We start from the raw sequence: 7,846 nt of genomic DNA, 5'->3' as shown, positions 1-7,846 counted from the left end.
CATATTTTCCTTGCTGTAGTGGCAGCAGACTCTTTGGTTTTCATAAACATAAATTTCTGCAATATGGTCTGTTGATAAGGTTGCTCCATGATGAGAGGACAGACCTGAGGCCAACTGTTCATGACAGAACTAGGTCTTCTCTCAAAGCCTCTAATGTGTGCTATTTATCATGAGGAACCCGAACCGTATGACACTTCAGTTAAAGCTTCTAAAATATTCCAATGGCATAATTGACAGGTTTCCTTGTGTGATGACTTTCTTGCACATGTAAACTCTTTGAGAAAAGTTGGATTAAAAGGACAGGGAAGAGTTTGGTTTAGAGCCACAATGTTCCAGAGGCCAGCCATGGATGCCTCTGCCCTATGTCACTATATGTTCTTTTCTGAGAAACATTCAGTCACTGAGTGTTACACACTGTGGTTGAAGGAAATGATCCACTCACCAGCATCCACCCTCTCTCATCCTTTTTGTGAAGCTCCCAGTAGCAGAGGCTGAAGACAGAAAGGTCGTCTCTGTTTCCTTGCATCAGGTACATTACTTGGTGACCTGGTGAGTGGCATGGGCAAGGTAGCCCACATTGCTGGAGGTGACCTCTGCCTCAGAGAAGCGGCCGTCCTTGGTCATGTAGATGGAGGACTCCTTGCTCAGCCTTTCCACCTGTTCAGGCTTTAGCCCTGTGAAACAAAACATGTCAATTTGGGCAGTGATGTGTGGCCAGTCGTGAGTGGAACCCTCCTTCTTGAGGTTAGAGACCAGCTGACTCTGCATGCTAATGATGCGATGGGCCTTGCCTTTCACTTCTTGCAACCACTGTTTTCGCAAATCTGGAGCGTTCAGAATGGTAGAAGCAAATGGGTTCCATTGAGAGGAGGGTTGGAATACATGGGACGGATCAAGATCTTCAACTGTGACTCTACCCTCTTGGCTTCATCTGCATCTTTGCAAACCACGGTGAAGCCTGCTACACCCTCACTGTATAAGCCCATGTTTTGGTGTATGATTGGCAGAGACAATGGCGTATGATTGGCAGAGTGGTGCACAGCCCAGGCATCCTTGTTACCATCACCACTGGCAAAGCCTTGGTAGGCCATGTGGAAGAGCGCAAAGAGATTTTTTTTCTTCACCACTGTTGCTATTTCCTTCCACTGCTTGGGACCAGGGTCCACTCCCGTGGGATTATGGGCACAGGCATGCAGAAGAAGAAGACTTTGCTCTGGTATTTTTGAAATGTCCTCCATAGTGCCCGTGAAGTCAAAACCGCAAGTCTTGGGGTCATAATACCGATAACCTTGTAGCTGCATGCCAATATCCCTGAAGATGGGTGTGTGATTTCCCCAGGCTGGTTTGGGCAGAAAGACATCTTGGCTGAACTTAAGAAATCTTTGCAGAAAACTGGCTCTGATCCTTAGGGCATCAGTTCCAGAAATGGTCTGCACAGTGACAAACTGTCCACGTTTCAAGACTTCGCTGTTCTCGCCCAAGGCTACTTCTGCAGATGCCTTGCAAAATTCAGCCAGCCCCCTAATGGAGAGGTATTTCTCATCCAAATTTTTGGCTGCAATCTGGGCCTCTGCCTTGTGGACGCTGTAAGGCTTTCCACTGTGGTCCCTGTAGGCACTAACTCCCAGATTCATCTTTTTGCTATTAGTGTCCCTCCTAAAGGCTTCGATGACTCCCAGGATGGGATCTGATGGTCCCATCTCCACATGGTTCCACCAGGAGCTGGCTCTGGCAGGGGCATCAGAGGCGATCCCGGGTGGAAGGCGGTGGCGATCCCGGAGAGGAAGCAGCTGGAGCGCAGAGGGGCCATGATGGACGATAGGAGGGCAGTGGGCAGCTGCAGGACTGAGCAGAGGGCAAGGATAAAATTCTCTTTTTTAAGGAATTTACAGTGGGAAATGTAGAGGGAACCAGAGTAAGCAGGGAGAGCTAAAACAGGAAATAAGTTATGGGAGAATTCCATAGAATTCATGAAAAGCTGAAGTTACGAAGAAGCAGAAACTGAGTAAGATGAAGAAATCGAAGCTATTAGTAGGCAGTGGATTAAGTTATATGTATGTTTACTTATATGTATATCTGTATATATACACATGAAAGAATGATTTATTTGATAATGATAACTAGAGAAGCAAATATGCAGAATTTTAATCTTTCTTTGCACAGTGGGAGGAAAAGTAGATTAGTTACAAACACTTACTCTGAGGTCCCTAGAGACCGTTGGGGATATATCTAGTTACTAAACCCCATTCCCCTGTGAGTCCTGGCTGTCAGGCCACATGGCTGACATTAATGTGTCATTATATACGTAACTCAGATGAATTTCTACTCACTTCTTTGAGAACAGCCTAATGAAAAAATAGAGATACTATATCTCAGTGCTATATGCAAATTGCCCTCAATGGCAAGAAATTACTTTATTTACGTAATAGACAAGCATTTTGAAAAAGCGCACTGATGATGGGCACGGCTTCTGTTTATCCCAGTCCATATTAAGGGACCTGATTTGAACAGATTTTATGTTTTGTCTGTTATGTCTATATAAAGATTTCATATTTTCAGGTATTTATTTTTAAGGATGAAAAGAAATCATTGGAAAGTGAAAAATAATGTAACATGATCAACATTTGTAATCATTTAAAATTATATTTGAAGTTTTTTTTACGTTGTTTTATTGGTAATAGGTATCACAGTGAGTAAAAAATTCAGTGGGAGTCCATACCATTAGTACGAAATGAGAACATTACTATATTTTCTAACTTGGCAACACGTCAGAATTGTGATTATCTAAAAATTTTGTAATTCAATCAATGGGTGTTTTTATTTTAATTAAATGCCTGTTGTTCTCCAGAGATGAGATTAGCCTATGAAAACAATGTTTATTGGAATTTTTTTTACTGCTACCAAGTACAAATCTCTTACAAATCTTCCCTGCCGTCCATACCCACATCCTTCACCCTGTGTGCTCTCAGTGTATATGTGCGTGCATACCTTGTGGCAGCAGGGGATAAATGCAGCCAGAGGAAAAAAGAACTGGCAATCTAAAAATATAGTTGTTATTTTAGCTGCATGCTGATAAAGTTGTAGATTATTCTCTCTTTTTAAAAAAATAAACTTTGACCTGAAACTCAAGAAAATTCTTGAAATCCAACTACCTTTAATTGTTTCTAAATAAAAATATAGACTGACATAAACACTGAATGGCTCCTGGGCAATGTATTATTGCAGGTTAAATACATTTTGCCCTGAAGGCTGCAGTTCATAGGGTATAGATAACAAGAGAAATGAAATTGGTGATCTCAGCTAGTCCAGAGTGGATATTAGCATATATCACCAAACTGTCTCCAAATGTGACCCTATTTGCACTATCAGACTCTGTGTCCTCAGGAAATTGTTGCTAGTGAGAGAAGGGGGGAAAAAAGAAAAGAAGAGAGGGGCTGGTACTGGTGGGAAGGGCATATTAATAAGACTGAAAAAGTAGAACATTTTCCTGATCTAATATTCTTTGCATTCTCTCCCTTCTTTAAGAACAAGGAAGAAGAAATAGCACTCCCTTTCTTAGCCTAAAGGGAGCATAAAGAACAATGCCTTCTAGGAATGCTAGGACATTTCCATTTTTCTCTTTGGTGTTTTTAACACTTTGTGACTAGAGAGAAAAAAAATTGCCAATATGACTTTAAGTTTAAGAATCAGCACTCACCAATTATTGCCAAATTTAGATCCTTGAAAGCAAAAAAGAAAAAATTCAGCATAGGTATTGAAGAGGAGGCTAGATGGAGAAAGCTCTAATCCTTCAGGAGCCGAATGAATCTATGTTTCTGTACTATTAAGTACGGTAAAAAAGGCCAAAGTCATGGGCATTAGCCCCACAGGGGCCAGTTAGCTAGACTCAAATTCAAGGCCATGGAATATATATATATAACTTTGCTGCTGGCAGTTAATTATATCAATGACTATCAGGAGGAATAAAAAAGTGTCTTCTCAGTGCCTACTTTAACGTTGCCTAACACTTTCAGCTCGGCTGTGATAATTGTCAAAAAAATTTTTTAAATGCAAACAATTTTAAAATTATATTAGCTTTGAATATAAACTTATATCCATGAGATGCTATACAAGCATGGCCTCTGTAAAATACAACGAGGCCTAACTTTTGTAGAACGAATTTTAGTATTTATTTATTCAAAGCTAAGACAAAATAGTCTAATTTTTGCCTCATAGTTTATACTAGTTTTTCTTATTGCAGCATTCTCCATTACAAAAGAGCTTATAAATAGCATGTTAAATAATCATGAGAGTTTTTTAATTCATAAAAATTGATTTTGCCTTTCCCTTCTAAATTATCCCATAGCCAAATATCAGCCATTAACTTTCTAGACTAAGTCGTCCTTAGAACCAGGAAGAAGCACCCAACACTTACTTTATCTTCAGCTCTAGTGTAATTGTCATTGCTTGCGTGTAGTAAGACATAAAATGATTTTACAGTGTTAGAGAAAAACTACGGTTTCAGGATTAAGCAAAGTTATCATTAACCATCATATGGGAAATTTATACTATTCCCAGGGAAATGTTTATTGTAAGTTTTAAAAATACAAGTTCAAAATGGAAAACCAAGGTTTGCATACTGATAAGGTAATGGATGGCAATACCAACTGTTGAATCAACGGAAATAAACAAATATGACTCAGTATTACAATGTGTTAAGGCATAGCTTTCTGTTTCATCCATAACTATTTTTGTACAAATTTTAAAACAGTTTGCTAATTAGCAAATGCTGTCTTCATAATAGACTGTCAAAGTTTGTGAGGAAAAGGTATTTCTTTCTTTTTCTCTCCTTCCATCTCTTCTTTCTCCCCTTCCATTCTACGGTTCTCTCTCTTTCCCTTCTTCCTTTCCCTTCTTCCCCACCTCCTCCCTTTAATGTCTAAGTAAGATCATAACTTCTGTAGTGCCTGCAGACTAAAGCAGGAAATTCTGGAAGACCAAGGGAGCCACTGCCATCTGACAGAGTCTTCCAAACTGCATGACATACAAGTCAGAAAGAAGAAGCCTGGATTATCTGAGCTTCCTTTTAAGGTTTGTGTGAGAAAATAATAACTAAAATTTACTAAGGACTTACTCTATGCCAGCACTGTTTTAACTCTTTTACATAGAATATTCTATTTAATTCTTATAAAATTTCATCTAGTATAGTTGAGGAAATCAAGGATCAAGAGAGCTATATTAGCTTGTCTGAAGTCCAGGCAGATAATAGAGTCAGGATTGATTTCATTATACTGTCTCCTTGTGACCAGGTTTGGGCACAAAGCTCTGAATCACTCCTACCTAAACATATCCAAATTGAGAAATCTAGAGAAAGGCTATATACCCTAGAGAAGTGAATTTTATCCTTGTTCCCCTAAAGATTATTTCAGGCACAAGAGACCAACATAGTTGACAAACTGACTCCAGAAGACTACATGCTCCTGTAAACAGATGTGTAATGACAGTGCACTCAGGCATGGATAAATACACTTCAGAATTGGTATGTAAAGTCCACCATCTATCTGGTTTGTCCACTCTGAACTTATGAATCTTGATTACAGTTGACAATTGGGGTCCACCCAGTTTACATATCTATCTCAAACAATACCTAAAGGAGCTCTTCAGTCTTCTAGTTCCCTAGTTGTGCATGACTAAAGCCATAGTGTTTACTAAACTCTTCTTGTAGCTGAATGTCTAAGACTATGCAGTGGTTTCTTTTTAATGCTAAACACTATGAAAATCCAAGATTGATGGTGACATTGTAAGTGTGATAATAGTAGAAGAGATGTGCAAAAACTAGATGAAAAGGAAGAAGAAATATGGTAATCCATTGAAATTCTATTGTTTGTATATTCATAGCACTTCTTTCCTCCCCACAGAAGGGGGAGGCAGGGTCATAATAATTAACTATGTTATATTTCATTATTAACACTGTCTTAAGGCGTTGAAAAAAAACTGGCAATATTATGTTTTCTTTATTTTAAACAATTATGCTAAAGGGTTAATCAACATTTCCTGTGAAAAGAACAATGTTTAGCCAAATGCTTTTTAAAAAGCAGACAACAAGAAATAGCTTCAATAATTCATATTAATTCAAGTCCTATGGTTAATGAGGCAAATGGAGTGCTCTCAGAGGGGATAAAAGCACATAGCAGCAGCATCAAGAATCTTCAAACCACTGCTGGCAAAGGATACTGTAAGTTCAAAATACCCCCTAACCACCTACTATTCATACTTTACACTCAGGATAAACTTAATATCATTCTAATTTTGCAAATGGTAAGCTAAAAGAGTGCCTATACAATTAGAACACAGGCAAGCAACTCCTTATACTCTTCTTTGTTTTTATGGTTCTTAGCCCTCATGACGCCAAGTTGTCTGAAGTTTTCACTACATTAAGCATACACTCATTTGATCAGGCACAAAAAGAGTGAGACTGTGACCATCTCTTCACAGTCCAGCAATTAAACTGTTGTCAGGCTAAAGATATATCAAAGTTGAAGATCAGATCATGGACTGGATTACCAAATGGAATGATGAATAGTCAGTCTGAATTGTTTAGAAAGATGATTGATTCATCAGAGATAAACCTGGTAAAGTGTAAGTACATGTTCATCTTACTAACATTTATTAGGCAACAACTATAAACTGTCTGTACTGCACCCGGCACTACAGATAGGATAAAGAATAAGACTTCCCCTGAGAGTTCTAAAATTCTCCTGGGGCTGACAGAGACCATCGCTATTCAGTTTGATTTCATGTAATAATGCAAGATTCTCTAGGAACACAGTACTCTGAGGAAAGTAACAAGAGTAAAGAAAGGAATTCCGCTTTATAAAGAGGAGTTAGTTTTGAGCTAAGTTCTAATGAGTGAGTGGGAAAGAAGGTGAAGTTGCACCTATGTATTCATTGATTTATTCATCCATTCATTCATTTACCAGCACTATACTGAGTCTCTATTTAGTACCGAGCTCTTCATAGGGTTTTAGGAGTATAATGATAATCAAGGCATGGTTCCTGCCATCAGGTTGCTTATAATCTGGTGGGCACTGAGACCCTAAGTACATAAAGAGATCCCCTCTTCCTCACCTCAGAAAAGAATACACACATGTGCATACACACATATGAAAAAAGCATGCTGAACTCAAGCAAAGGTACATAATTTGATGTGGCTGGAGCAGACGGCACATGAAAGAATGTGAATATCTAATCCCGTCTCCTCTTCTTTCCTGTTGCTCATTCCTTGATATGGTTTGGCTCTGTGTCCCCACCCAAATCTTGTGTTGAATTGGAATCCCTAATGTTGGGGGAGGGGGCTAATGGGAGGTAATTGAATCATGGGGGCAGATTTCCTCCCTGTTGTTCTCATGATAGTGAGTGAGTTCTCATGAGATCTGGTTGTTTGAAAGTGTAGCACTTCCCCCTTCTCTCTCTCTCTCTCTCTCTCTCTCTCCTGCTCCCATGTAAAGATGTGCTTGCCCTCCCTTCACCTTCTGCCATGATTGTAAGATTCCTGAGGCCTCCCAGCTATGTTTCCTGAACAGCCTGCAGAACTGTGAATCAATTAAACCTCTTTTCTTCATAAATTACCCAGTCTCCGGTAGTTCTTTATAGCGGTGTGAGAACTAATACATTCCTCCTCTTCATTCCCTACTGCTTCCTTCTGGTGTTAATTATTTTATATCTGAGTCAGTGCAACCACATCCAAACTGGCCTTTTTTTCCTCTTCAGCCCCACTAACTTCCAAAAATGCCACATAATTCTTATCTTAAAGCTCTCATTATTTTAGAATAGACTCCTCAGCAAGACATTCAAAGCCTTTGATGAA

The 7,846-nt window shown here is 39.2% G+C and overlaps 1 pseudogene; it reads right to left on the bottom strand.

Moving 5' to 3' along the window:
• Positions 1–534: 534 nt before the first annotated feature.
• LOC116472737 (aspartate aminotransferase, mitochondrial-like) lies at positions 535–1,810 on the bottom strand (annotated as a pseudogene).
• Positions 1,811–7,846: the final 6,036 nt, after the last annotated feature.

The sequence above is a fragment of the Hylobates moloch genome, unplaced genomic scaffold (assembly GCF_009828535.3).
Source record: "Hylobates moloch isolate HMO894 unplaced genomic scaffold, HMol_V3 SCAFFOLD_8, whole genome shotgun sequence".
NCBI classification, from domain to species: Eukaryota; Metazoa; Chordata; class Mammalia; order Primates; family Hylobatidae; genus Hylobates; species Hylobates moloch.
This window is presented reverse-complemented; position numbering and strand designations above follow the sequence as displayed.